The sequence below is a fragment of the Myripristis murdjan genome, unplaced genomic scaffold (assembly GCF_902150065.1).
Source record: "Myripristis murdjan unplaced genomic scaffold, fMyrMur1.1, whole genome shotgun sequence".
Lineage (NCBI taxonomy): Eukaryota > Metazoa > Chordata > Actinopteri > Holocentriformes > Holocentridae > Myripristis > Myripristis murdjan.
This window is the reverse complement of record NW_021941827.1, coordinates 1,655-17,294: the sequence shown is the minus strand read 5'-3', so window position 1 is coordinate 17,294 and position 15,640 is coordinate 1,655. Positions and strand designations below refer to the sequence as shown.

The following is a 15,640-nucleotide window of genomic DNA, read 5'->3' as shown; positions in this document are numbered from 1 at the left end:
TGAAGGGACATCTGCGTATGAACAGGCTTAAAATCTCTGTATATTGTTTGGCTGAGGGATACCTTGGTTGGGGAGAGAAATAATAGAATAAGTTGAACATGTTGTCTTAAAGTGCCATTATATGGAGTATAATCTCAATTTAAAGCTACAATGTGCAGTAGTTTTCCATAATAATGATAAAAGTAACCTACATTGTTTGGCTGCTGAGGATGTCATACAGTGACAGATCATTTCTCCGAGGGGACAGAAGTTCTGGGTCCTTTGCCTCAAGTGTATCTTTTAATGCTTTGACGAAAGCAAACTGACCCAGTGAAGCAGGTCCAGCTGTTTGCTCATCATGAGGTCTTTGTAATGTGGAAAAATGCAAGAATATGTTAGACCGAGCTGTGTGAAATAGTAATGAACAGACTGTAACTAGTAGAGAAATAAAGTTTCCCCCACAAATGACCAGAATTACAGTATCTTGACAGCATTTTACCTGTTCCAATTTCTTCTTCTTGTTGACAATGATGATGATGGCGATGATGATGATGACTTCAACTGCTCGAGATACTTGAGGAATTGTGCTTGATTTTTTATTGATGGGATTAATCTCTCTGACATCCTCTCAGAGAGAATTTCGAGGGTTGCTCCATCAATATCATTCTCTTCAAAACAAAAAGGAATACAAGTTATTAAGTTATAACCCTCTTCAGTTGTTGTTCAAGCTGTGTAACTCATTCTACAAAAAAAAAAAAAAAAAATCAAAACAAGAAACAAATGCATGCATTAAAATAGTCCACCTTTCACCATAAAAAGTCCTTAGCTAGAGTCAAGCTTGCTGAAATAAGAAATCATATTTACCTTACCTTAATGCTCTTAAGTTTTTGATCTTCTGTCACTTCAGTCTGGCCTCTAACCACAGTAATCACTATTGATATGTCACACCTGTTTTGCTGAGAAGGGCAGACCATGTGACGCAATCCACATTAAAACCAGCTATTAGCTCCCACATGGCCATTGGCAGGGTCACCAGCTCCCTGACCTGACACGCTGAACCTCACCCTTTCCTCTGGGAGATCGGGATTCAAGTCCCGACATTATCATCCCACCAGCGCCTGCACTATCCATACTCAAGGAAAAATAGATGAGGATGGTTAACTGCCCATGTTCCAAAAAGAAAATGCCTTTTTCTTTTTTCTTATTTTTTTTGATGGCTCATGAGCTCCTCCCTCCAGAGGTTGTAGTTGCATAGCATAACAATATAGCATGGTGGCTCAGTAGGTAACAGCAGTGGTGGATGAGTGGTATCACAGTTATCTTTTACATGGGAGAGCAGGGTTCAAGACTCAGTGCTGGTACCCTGTTTAAGTGTCTTTTCAACAGCAAAATTCTCCCTGGGATGATTATATTTGTTTATTTGCCTCTTTACTGAGCAAGTTTAATTACATTAATGTAGGATGTAGGGTGAGGATCTTATACCCATGCTTTCAACAATACTTGAAGAACTCTTACTTCCAAAAAGGGTTCTCTGGATCAAAACGGTTCTTACCAGAACCTTTCGTGTTACAAAGAACCCTTGAAAAACCCTTTCTTCAAAAAAGGGTTCTTCAGAAGCAAATGGTTCTGGTTAGAAACTGAGCCCCTCATGAAGAACCCTTTTGGAACCCTTATTTCTAAGAGTGTTGGAATATTACTGTCAGATATTGTTCCCCCTCCGTTCAATATGAAATCAGGGTCACACAACACACATACTTTCTACTGTATCTCCATGTGTGCTTGACCTTTGGTGACCTCTCTCGCCACACATGACCAACAGCCCAAAAGGCCCCTGTTTACACATGTCTGGTACAGTACGGGAGCAATTTTGGTCACGCAGGCAAAGAAACCTCCATAACTTCTTCAGGAAGGCTCCCAGAGCTCCGAAACTGCTGTTGTTGGCCTTCTGCCGCCGCGCGGAGCACACTCACGTACACACTACTGTAACTCCATGTGTGCTTGACCTTTGGTGACCTCTCTCGCCACACATGACCAACAGCCCAAAAGGCCCCTGTTTACACCCTTTGGTACAGTAACAGCGCGCTTTTGACAGTGTAGGCAAAGAAACAGCCATCAGAAAGACATCATTAATATTGACAATTACAGCAGCGGGAACACATCCTGACAGCATGGAGTATTACTGTCAGATACTGTTCCCCCTCTGTTCAATATGACACCAGGGTCACACAACTTTCAAATTCATACTGCTGACTTGTTTGGCCATAACATTTAAATCCTGTGATTTTCAGCTTGATATCATTCAAAATTACCTTTACGGCAGGGGGAACGCATCCTGACAGCTTGGAATATTAATGTCAGATATTGTTCCCCCTCCGTTCAATATGAAACCAGGGTCACACAACTGTAAAATTCATACTGCTGACTTGTTTGACCATCAAAGCTAAGACATGTGATTTTCAGCTTGATATCATTAAAATTCACCATTACAACAGGGGGAACGCATCCTGACATCTTGGAGTACTACTGTCAGATACTGTTCCCCCTCTGATCAATATGAAATCAGACTCACACAGCTGTAAAATTCATACGACTAACTTGGTTTCCCACAACAGGTAAGTCGTGTGATTTTCAGCTTGATATCATTAAAATTGACCATTTCAGCAGGGGGAACGCATCCTGACAGCTTGGAGTATTACTGTCAGATATTGTTCCCCCTCCGTTCAATATGAAATCCAGTGTCACACAACACACATACTTTCTACTGTATCTCCATGTGTGCTTGACCTTTGGTGACCTCTCTCGCCACACATGACCAACAGCCCAAAAGGCCCCTGTTTACACATATCTGGTACAGTACGCGAGCAATTTTGGTCACGCAGGCAAAGAAACCTCCATAACTCCTTCAGGAAGGCTCCCAGAGCTCCGAAACTGCTGTTGTTGGCCTTCTGCCGCCGCGCGGAGCACACTCACGTACACACTACTGTAACTCCATGTGTGCTTGACCTTTGGTGACCTCTCTCGCCACACATGACCAACAGCCCAAAAGGCCCCTATTTACACCCTTTGGTACAGTAACAGCGCGCTTTTGACATTGTAGGCAAAGAAACAGCCATCAGAAAGACGTCATTAATATTGACAATTACAGCAGGGGGAACACATCCTGACAGCATGGAGTATTACTGTCAGATACTGTTCCCCCTCTGTTCAATATGACACCAGGGTCACACAACTTTCAAATTCATACTGCTGACTTGTTTGGCCATAACATTTAAATCCTGTGATTTTCAGCTTGATATCATTCAAAATTACCTTTACGGCAGGGGGAACGCATCCTGACAGCTTGGAATATTAATGTCAGATATTGTTCCCCCTCCGTTCAATATGAAACCAGGGTCACACAACTGTAAAATTCATACTGCTGACTTGCTTGACCATCAAAGCTAAGACATGTGATTTTCAGCTTGATATCATTAAAATTCACTATTACAACAGGGGGAACGCATCCTGACATCTTGGAGTACTACTGTCAGATACTGTTCCCCCTCTGATCAATATGAAATCAGACTCACACAGCTGTAAAATTCATACGACTAACTTGGTTTCCCACAACAGGTAAGTCGTGTGATTTTCAGCTTGATATCATTAAAATTGACCATTTCAGCAGGGGGAACGCATCCTGACAGCTTGGAGTGTTACTGTCAGATATTGTTCCCCCTCCGTTCAATATGAAATCAGGGTCACACAACACACATACTTTCTACTGTATCTCCATGTGTGCTTGACCTTTGGTGACCTCTCTCGCCACACATGACCAACAGCCCAAAAGGCCCCTGTTTACACATGTCTGGTACAGTACGGGAGCAATTTTGGTCACGCAGGCAAAGAAACCTCCATAACTTCTTCAGGAAGGCTCCCAGAGCTCCGAAACTGCTGTTGTTGGCCTTCTGCCGCCGCGCGGAGCACACTCACGTACACACTACTGTAACTCCATGTGTGCTTGACCTTTGGTGACCTCTCTCGCCACACATGACCAACAGCCCAAAAGGCCCCTGTTTACACCCTTTGGTACAGTAACAGCGCGCTTTTGACAGTGTAGGCAAAGAAACAGCCATCAGAAAGACATCATTAATATTGACAATTACAGCAGCGGGAACACATCCTGACAGCATGGAGTATTACTGTCAGATACTGTTCCCCCTCTGTTCAATATGACACCAGGGTCACACAACTTTCAAATTCATACTGCTGACTTGTTTGGCCATAACATTTAAATCCTGTGATTTTCAGCTTGATATCATTCAAAATTACCTTTACGGCAGGGGGAACGCATCCTGACAGCTTGGAATATTAATGTCAGATATTGTTCCCCCTCCGTTCAATATGAAACCAGGGTCACACAACTGTAAAATTCATACTGCTGACTTGTTTGACCATCAAAGCTAAGACATGTGATTTTCAGCTTGATATCATTAAAATTCACCATTACAACAGGGGGAACGCATCCTGACATCTTGGAGTACTACTGTCAGATACTGTTCCCCCTCTGATCAATATGAAATCAGACTCACACAGCTGTAAAATTCACACGACTAACTTGGTTTCCCACAACAGGTAAGTCGTGTGATTTTCAGCTTGATATCATTAAAATTGACCATTTCAGCAGGGGGAACGCATCCTGACAGCTTGGAGTATTACTGTCAGATATTGTTCCCCCTCCGTTCAATATGAAACCAGTGTCACACAACACACATACTTTCTACTGTATCTCCATGTGTGCTTGACCTTTGGTGACCTCTCTCGCCACACATGACCAACAGCCCAAAAGGCCCCTGTTTACACATATCTGGTACAGTACGCGAGCAATTTTGGTCACGCAGGCAAAGAAACCTCCATAACTCCTTCAGGAAGGCTCCCAGAGCTCCGAAACTGCTGTTGTTGGCCTTCTGCCGCCGCGCGGAGCACACTCACGTACACACTACTGTAACTCCATGTGTGCTTGACCTTTGGTGACCTCTCTCGCCACACATGACCAACAGCCCAAAAGGCCCCTATTGACACCCTTTGGTACAGTAACAGTGCACTTTTGAATGCGTAGGCAAAGACACAGCCATCAGCTTGACATCATTAATATTGACAATTACAGCAGGGGGAACACATCCTGACAGATTGGAGTATTACTGTCAGATACTGTTCCCCCTCTGTTCAATATGACACCAGGGTCACACAACTTTCAAATTCATACTGCTGACTTGTTTGGCCATAACAGGTAAGACATGTGATATTCAGCTTGATATCATTAAAATTCACCATTACAACAGGGGGAACGCATCCTGACATCTTGGAGTACTACTGTCAGATACTGTTCCCCCTCTGATCAATATGAAATCAGACTCACACAGCTGTAAAATTCATACGACTAACTTGGTTTCCCACAACAGGTAAGTCGTGTGATTTTCAGCTTGATATCATTAAAATTGACCATTTCAGCAGGGGGAACGCATCCTGACAGCTTGGAGTGTTACTGTCAGATATTGTTCCCCCTCCGTTCAATATGAAACCAGGGTCACACAACACACATACTTTCTACTGTATCTCCATGTGTGCTTGACCTTTGGTGACCTCTCTCGCCACACATGACCAACAGCCCAAAAGGCCCCTGTTTACACATGTCTGGTACAGTACGGGAGCAATTTTGGTCACGCAGGCAAAGAAACCTCCATAACTTCTTCAGGAAGGCTCCCAGAGCTCCGAAACTGCTGTTGTTGGCCTTCTGCCGCCGCGCGGAGCACACTCACGTACACACTACTGTAACTCCATGTGTGCTTGACCTTTGGTGACCTCTCTCGCCACACATGACCAACAGCCCAAAAGGCCCCTATTGACACCCTTTGGTACAGTAACAGTGCACTTTTGAATGCGTAGGCAAAGACACAGCCATCAGCTTGACATCATTAATATTGACAATTACAGCAGGGGGAACACATCCTGACAGCTTGGAGTATTACTGTCAGATACTGTTCCCCCTCTGTTCAATATGACACCAGGGTCACACAACTTTCAAATTCATACTGCTGACTTGTTTGGCCATAACAGGTAAGACATGTGATATTCAGCTTGATATCATTAAAATTCACCATTACAACAGGGGGAACGCATCCTGACATCTTGGAGTACTACTGTCAGATACTGTTCCCCCTCTGATCAATATGAAATCAGACTCACACAGCTGTAAAATTCATACGACTAACTTGGTTTCCCACAACAGGTAAGTCGTGTGATTTTCAGCTTGATATCATTAAAATTGACCATTTCAGCAGGGGGAACGCATCCTGACAGCTTGGAGTAGTTACTGTCAGATATTGTTCCCCCTCCGTTCAATATGAAATCAGGGTCACACAACACACATACTTTCTACTGTATCTCCATGTGTGCTTGACCTTTGGTGACCTCTCTCGCCACACATGACCAACAGCCCAAAAGGCCCCTGTTTACACATGTCTGGTACAGTACGGGAGCAATTTTGGTCACGCAGGCAAAGAAACCTCCATAACTTCTTCAGGAAGGCTCCCAGAGCTCCGAAACTGCTGTTGTTGGCCTTCTGCCGCCGCGCGGAGCACACTCACGTACACACTACTGTAACTCCATGTGTGCTTGACCTTTGGTGACCTCTCTCGCCACACATGACCAACAGCCCAAAAGGCCCCTGTTTACACCCTTTGGTACAGTAACAGCGCGCTTTTGACAGTGTAGGCAAAGAAACAGCCATCAGAAAGACATCATTAATATTGACAATTACAGCAGGGGGAACACATCCTGACAGCATGGAGTATTACTGTCAGATACTGTTCCCCCTCTGTTCAATATGACACCAGGGTCACACAACTTTCAAATTCATACTGCTGACTTGTTTGGCCATAACATTTAAATCCTGTGATTTTCAGCTTGATATCATTCAAAATTACCTTTACGGCAGGGGGAACGCATCCTGACAGCTTGGAATACTACTGTCAGATACTGTTCCCCCTCTGATCAATATGAAATCAGACTCACACAAGCTGTAAAATTCATACTGCTGACTTGTTTGACCATCAAAGCTAAGACATGTGATTTTCAGCTTGATATCATTAAAATTCACCATTACAACAGGGGGAACGCATCCTGACATCTTGGAGTACTACTGTCAGATACTGTTCCCCCTCTGATCAATATGAAATCAGACTCACACAGCTGTAAAATTCATAGCGACTAACTTGGTTTCCCACAACAGGTAAGTCGTGTGATTTTCAGCTTGATATCATTAAAATTGACCATTTCAGCAGGGGGAACGCATCCTGACAGCTTGGAGTATTACTGTCAGATATTGTTCCCCCTCCGTTCAATATGAAACCAGTGTCACACAACACACATACTTTCTACTGTATCTCCATGTGTGCTTGACCTTTGGTGACCTCTCTCGCCACACATGACCAACAGCCCAAAAGGCCCCTGTTTACACATATCTGGTACAGTACGCGAGCAATTTTGGTCACGCAGGCAAAGAAACCTCCATAACTCCTTCAGGAAGGCTCCCAGAGCTCCGAAACTGCTGTTGTTGGCCTTCTGCCGCCGCGCGGAGCACACTCACGTACACACTACTGTAACTCCATGTGTGCTTGACCTTTGGTGACCTCTCTCGCCACACATGACCAACAGCCCAAAAGGCCCCTATTGACACCCTTTGGTACAGTAACAGTGCACTTTTGAATGCGTAGGCAAAGACACAGCCATCAGCTTGACATCATTAATATTGACAATTACAGCAGGGGGAACACATCCTGACAGCTTGGAGTATTACTGTCAGATACTGTTCCCCCTCTGTTCAATATGACACCAGGGTCACACAACTTTCAAATTCATACTGCTGACTTGTTTGGCCATAACAGGTAAGACATGTGATATTCAGCTTGATATCATTAAAATTCACCATTACAACAGGGGGAACGCATCCTGACATCTTGGAGTACTACTGTCAGATACTGTTCCCCCTCTGATCAATATGAAATCAGACTCACACAGCTGTAAAATTCACACGACTTACCTTGGTTTCCCACAACAGGTAAGTCGTGTGATTTTCAGCTTGATATCATTAAAATTGACCATTTCAGCAGGGGGAACGCATCCTGACAGCTTGGAGTATTACTGTCAGATATTGTTCCCCCTCCGTTCAATATGAAACCAGTGTCACACAACACACATACTTTCTACTGTATCTCCATGTGTGCTTGACCTTTGGTGACCTCTCTCGCCACACATGACCAACAGCCCAAAAGGCCCCTGTTTACACATATCTGGTACAGTACGCGAGCAATTTTGGTCACGCAGGCAAAGAAACCTCCATAACTCCTTCAGGAAGGCTCCCAGAGCTCCGAAACTGCTGTTGTTGGCCTTCTGCCGCCGCGCGGAGCACACTCACGTACACACTACTGTAACTCCATGTGTGCTTGACCTTTGGTGACCTCTCTCGCCACACATGACCAACAGCCCAAAAGGCCCCTATTGACACCCTTTGGTACAGTAACAGTGCACTTTTGAATGCGTAGGCAAAGAAACAGCCATCAGAAAGACATCATTAATATTGACAATTACAGCAGGGGGAACACATCCTGACAGCATGGAGTATGACTGTCAGATACTGTTCCCCCTCTGTTCAATATGACACCAGGGTCACACAACTTTCAAATTCATACTGCTGACTTGTTTGGCCATAACATTTAAATCCTGTGATTTTCAGCTTGATATCATTCAAAATTACCTTTACGGCAGGGGGAACGCATCCTGACAGCTTGGAATATTAATGTCAGATATTGTTCCCCCTCCGTTCAATATGAAACCAGGGTCACACAACTGTAAAATTCATACTGCTGACTTGCTTGACCATCAAAGCTAAGACATGTGATTTTCAGCTTGATATCATTAAAATTCACCATTACAACAGGGGGAACGCATCCTGACATCTTGGAGTTCTACTGTCAGATACTGTTCCCCCTCTGATCAATATGAAATCAGACTCACACAGCTGTAAAATTCATACGACTAACTTGGTTTCCCACAACAGGTAAGTCGTGTGATTTCAGCTTGATATCATTAAAATTGACCATTTCAGCAGGGGGAACGCATCTGACAGCTTGGAGTGTTACTGTCAGATATTGTTCCCCCTCCGTTCAATATGAAATCAGGGTCACCAACACACATACTTTCTACTGTATCTCCATGTGTGCTTGACCTTGGTGACCTCTCTCGCCACACATGACCAAACAGCCCAAAAGGCCCCTGTTTACACCCTTTGGTACAGTAACAGCGCGCTTTTGACAGGTAGGCAAAGAAACAGCCATCAGAAAGACATCATTAATATTGACAATTACAGCAGCGGGAACACATCCTGACAGCATGGAGTATTACTGTCAGATACTGTTCCCCCTTGTTCAATATGACACCAGGGTCACACAACTTTCAAATTCATACTGCTGACTTGTTGGCCATAACATTTAAATCCTGTGATTTTCAGCTTGATATCATTCAAAATTACCTTTACGGCAGGGGGAAACGCATCCTGACATCTTGGAATATTAATGTCAGATATTGTTCCCCCTCCGTTCAATATGAAACCAGGGTCACACAACTGTAAAATTCATACTGCTGACTTGTTTGACCATCAAAGCTAAGACATGTGATTTTCAGCTTGATATCATTAAAATTCACCATTACAACAGGGGGAACGCATCCTGACATCTTGGAGTACTACTGTCAGATACTGTTCCCCCTCTGATCCATATGAAATCAGACTCACACAGCTGTAAAATTCATACGACTAACTTGGTTTCCCACAACAGGTAAGTCGTGTGATTTTCAGCTTGATATCATTAAAATTGACCATTTCAGCAGGGGGAACGCATCCTGACAGCTTGGAGTATTACTGTCAGATATTGTTCCCCCTCCGTTCAATATGAAACCAGTGTCACACAACACACATACTTTCTACTGTATCTCCATGTGTGCTTGACCTTTGGTGACCTCTCTCGCCACACATGACCAACAGCCCAAAAGGCCCCTGTTTACACATATCTGGTACAGTACGCGAGCAATTTTGGTCACGCAGGCAAAGAAACCTCCATAACTCCTTCAGGAAGGCTCCCAGAGCTCCGAAACTGCTGTTGTTGGCCTTCTGCCGCCGCGCGGAGCACACTCACGTACACACTACTGTAACTCCATGTGTGCTTGACCTTTGGTGACCTCTCTCGCCACACATGACCAACAGCCCAAAAGGCCCCTATTGACACCCTTTGGTACAGTAACAGCGCACTTTTGAATGCGTAGGCAAAGACACAGCCATCAGCTTGACATCATTAATATTGACAATTACAGCAGGGGGAACACATCCTGACAGATTGGAGTATTACTGTCAGATACTGTTCCCCCTCTGTTCAATATGACACCAGGGTCACACAACTTTCAAATTCATACTGCTGACTTGTTTGGCCATAACATTTAAATCCTGTGATTTTCAGCTTGATATCATTCAAAATTACCTTTACGGCAGGGGGACGCATCCTGACAGCTTGGAATATTAATGTCAGATATTGTTCCCCCTCCGTTCAATATGAAACCAGGGTCACACAACTGTAAAATTCATACTGCTGACTTGTTTGACCATCAAAGCTAAGACATGTGATTTTCAGCTTGATATCATTAAAATTCACCATTACAACAGGGGGAACGCATCCTGACATCTTGGAGTACTACTGTCAGATACTGTTCCCCCTCTGATCAATATGAAATCAGACTCACACAGCTGTAAAATTCATACGACTAACTTGGTTTCCCACAACAGGTAAGTCGTGTGATTTTCAGCTTGATATCATTAAAATTGACCATTTCAGCAGGGGGAACGCATCCTGACAGCTTGGAGTGTTACTGTCAGATATTGTTCCCCCTCCGTTCAATATGAAACCAGTGTCACACAACACACATACTTTCTACTGTATCTCCATGTGTGCTTGACCTTTGGTGACCTCTCTCGCCACACATGACCAACAGCCCAAAAGGCCCCTGTTTACACATGTCTGGTACAGTACGCGAGCAATTTTGGTCACGCAGGCAAAGAAACCTCCATAACTCCTTCAGGAAGGCTCCCAGAGCTCCGAAACTGCTGTTGTTGGCCTTCTGCCGCCGCGCGGAGCACACTCACGTACACACTACTGTAACTCCATGTGTGCTTGACCTTTGGTGACCTCTCTCGCCACACATGACCAACAGCCCAAAAGGCCCCTATTGACACCCTTTGGTACAGTAACAGTGCACTTTTGAATGCGTAGGCAAAGACACAGCCATCAGCTTGACATCATTAATATTGACAATTACAGCAGGGGGAACACATCCTGACAGCTTGGAGTATTACTGTCAGATACTGTTCCCCCTCCGTTCAATATGACACCAGGGTCACACAACTGTCAAATTCATACTGCTGACTTGTTTGACCATCAAAGCTAAGACATGTGATTTTCAGCTTGATATCATTAAAATTCACCATTACAACAGGGGGAACGCATCCTGACATCTTGGAGTACTACTGTCAGATACTGTTCCCCCTCTGATCAATATGAAATCAGACTCACACAGCTGTAAAATTCATACGACTAACTTGGTTTCCCACAACAGGTAAGTCGTGTGATTTTCAGCTTGATATCATTAAAATTGACCATTTCAGCAGGGGGAACGCATCCTGACAGCTTGGAGTGTTACTGTCAGATATTGTTCCCCCTCCGTTCAATATGAAACCAGTGTCACACAACACACATACTTTCTACTGTATCTCCATGTGTGCTTGACCTTTGGTGACCTCTCTCGCCACACATGACCAACAGCCCAAAAGGCCCCTGTTTACACATGTCTGGTACAGTACGGGAGCAATTTTGGTCACGCAGGCAAAGAAACCTCCATAACTTCTTCAGGAAGGCTCCCAGAGCTCCGAAACTGCTGTTGTTGGCCTTCTGCCGCCGCGCGGAGCACACTCACGTACACACTACTGTAACTCCATGTGTGCTTGACCTTTGGTGACCTCTCTCGCCACACATGACCAACAGCCCAAAAGGCCCCTGTTTACACCCTTTGGTACAGTAACAGCGCGCTTTTGACAGTGTAGGCAAAGAAACAGCCATCAGAAAGACATCATTAATATTGACAATTACAGCAGCGGGAACACATCCTGACAGCATGGAGTATTACTGTCAGATACTGTTCCCCCTCTGTTCAATATGACACCAGGGTCACACAACTTTCAAATTCATACTGCTGACTTGTTTGGCCATAACATTTAAATCCTGTGATTTTCAGCTTGATATCATTCAAAATTACCTTTACGGCAGGAGGAACGCATCCTGACAGCTTGGAATATTAATGTCAGATATTGTTCCCCCTCCGTTCAATATGAAACCAGGGTCACACAACTGTAAAATTCATACTGCTGACTTGTTTGACCATCAAAGCTAAGACATGTGATTTTCAGCTTGATATCATTAAAATTCACCATTACAACAGGGGGAACGCATCCTGACATCTTGGAGTACTACTGTCAGATACTGTTCCCCCTCTGATCAATATGAAATCAGACTCACACAGCTGTAAAATTCATACGACTAACTTGGTTTCCCACAACAGGTAAGTCGTGTGATTTTCAGCTTGATATCATTAAAATTGACCATTTCAGCAGGGGGAACGCATCCTGACAGCTTGGAGTATTACTGTCAGATATTGTTCCCCCTCCGTTCAATATGAAACCAGTGTCACACAACACACATACTTTCTACTGTATCTCCATGTGTGCTTGACCTTTGGTGACCTCTCTCGCCACACATGACCAACAGCCCAAAAGGCCCCTGTTTACACATATCTGGTACAGTACGCGAGCAATTTTGGTCACGCAGGCAAAGAAACCTCCATAACTCCTTCAGGAAGGCTCCCAGAGCTCCGAAACTGCTGTTGTTGGCCTTCTGCCGCCGCGCGGAGCACACTCACGTACACACTACTGTAACTCCATGTGTGCTTGACCTTTGGTGACCTCTCTCGCCACACATGACCAACAGCCCAAAAGGCCCCTATTGACACCCTTTGGTACAGTAACAGCGCGCTTTTGAATGCGTAGGCAAAGACACAGCCATCAGCTAGACATCATTAATATTGACAATTACAGCAGCGGGAACACATCCTGACAGCATGGAGTATTACTGTCAGATACTGTTCCCCCTCTGTTCAATATGACACCAGGGTCACACAACTTTCAAATTCATACTGCTGACTTGTTTGGCCATAACATTTAAATCCTGTGATTTTCAGCTTGATATCATTCAAAATTACCTTTACGGCAGGGGGAAACACATCCTGACATCTTGGAGTACTAATGTCAGATACTGTTCCCCCTCTGATCAATATGAAATCAGACTCACAGAGCTGTAAAATTCATACTGCTGACTTGTTTGACCATCAAAGCTAAGACATGTGATTTTCAGCTTGATATCATTAAAATTCACCATTACAACAGGGGGAACGCATCCTGACATCTTGGAGTACTACTGTCAGATACTGTTCCCCCTCTGATCAATATGAAATCAGACTCACACAGCTGTAAAATTCATACGACTAACTTGGTTTCCAACAACAGGTAAGTCGTGTGATTTTCAGCTTGATATCATTAAAATTGACCATTTCAGCAGGGGGAACGCATCCTGACAGCTTGGAGTAGTACTGTCAGATATTGTTCCCCCTCCGTTCAATATGAAACCAGTGTCACACAACACACATACTTTCTACTGTATCTCCATGTGTGCTTGACCTTTGGTGACCTCTCTCGCCACACATGACCAACAGCCCAAAAGGCCCCTGTTTACACATATCTGGTACAGTACGCGAGCCAATTTTGGTCACGCAGGCAAAGAAACCTCCATAAACTCCTCAGGAAGGCTCCCAGAGCTCGAAACTGCTGTTGTTGGCCTTCTGCCGCCGCGCGGAGCACACTCACGTACACACTACTGTATCTCCATGTGTGCTTGACTTGGTGACCTCTCTCGCCACACATGACCAACAGCCCAAAAGGCCCCTATGACACCCTTTGGTACAGTAACAGTGCACTTGTGAATGCGTAGGCAAAGACACAGCCATCAGCTTGACATCATTAATATTGACATTACAGCAGGGGAACACATCCTGACAGCTTGGAATATTAATGTCAGATATTGTTCCCCCTCCGTTCAATATGAAACCAGGGTCACACAACTGTAAAATTCATACTGCTGACTTGTTTGACCATCAAAGCTAAGACATGTGATTTTCAGCTTGATATCATTAAAATTCACCATTACAACAGGGGGAACGCATCCTGACATCTTGGAGTACTACTGTCAGATACTGTTCCCCCTCTGATCAATATGAAATCAGACTCACACAGCTGTAAAATTCATACGACTAACTTGGTTTCCCACAACAGGTAAGTCGTGTGATTTTCAGCTTGATATCATTAAAATTGACCATTTCAGCAGGGGGAACGCATCCTGACAGCTTGGAGTATTACTGTCAGATATTGTTCCCCCTCCGTTCAATATGAAACCAGTGTCACACAACACACATACTTTCTACTGTATCTCCATGTGTGCTTGACCTTTGGTGACCTCTCTCGCCACACATGACCAACAGCCCAAAAGGCCCCTGTTTACACATATCTGGTACAGTACGCGAGCAATTTTGGTCACGCAGGCAAAGAAACCTCCATAACTCCTTCAGGAAGGCTCCCAGAGCTCCGAAACTGCTGTTGTTGGCCTTCTGCCGCCGCGCGGAGCACACTCACGTACACACTACTGTAACTCCATGTGTGCTTGACCTTTGGTGACCTCTCTCGCCACACATGACCAACAGCCCAAAAGGCCCCTATTTACACCCTTTGGTACAGTAACAGCGCACTTTTGAATGCGTAGGCAAAGACACAGCCATCAGAATTGACATCATTAATATTGACAATTACAGCAGGGGGAACACATCCTGACAGCATAGGAGTATTACTGTCAGATACTGTTCCCCCTCTGTTCAATATGACACCAGGGTCACACAACTTTCAAATTCATACTGCTGACTTGTTTGGCCATAACATTTAAATCCTGTGATTTTCAGCTTGATATCATTCAAAATTACCTTTACGGCAGGGGGAACGCATCCTGACAGCTTGGAATATTAATGTCAGATATTGTTCCCCCTCCGTTCAATATGAAACCAGGGTCACACAACTGTAAAATTCATACTGCTGACTTGTTTGACCATCAAAGCTAAGACATGTGATTTTCAGCTTGATATCATTAAAATTCACCATTACAACAGGGGGAACGCATCCTGACATCTTGGAGTACTACTGTCAGATACTGTTCCCCCTCTGATCAATATGAAATCAGACTCACACAGCTGTAAAATTCATACGACTAACTTGGTTTCCCACAACAGGTAAGTCGTGTGATTTTCAGCTTGATATCATTAAAATTGACCATTTCAGCAGGGGGAACGCATCCTGACAGCTTGGAGTGTTACTGTCAGATATTGTTCCCCCTCCGTTCAATATGAAACCAGTGTCACACAACACACATACTTT

The 15,640-nt window shown here is 44.3% G+C and overlaps 1 long non-coding RNA gene across 1 annotated transcript; it reads right to left on the bottom strand.

Moving 5' to 3' along the window:
• Window positions 1-526, bottom strand: LOC115356825 (uncharacterized). Its single transcript, XR_003928025.1, has 3 exons — window positions 479-526; window positions 192-344; window positions 1-62 (listed from the first exon to the last, which is right to left on the bottom strand). It is a non-coding gene; the product is annotated as an uncharacterized LOC115356825 (long non-coding RNA).
• Between the last annotated feature and the right edge of the window lie 15,114 nt (window positions 527-15,640).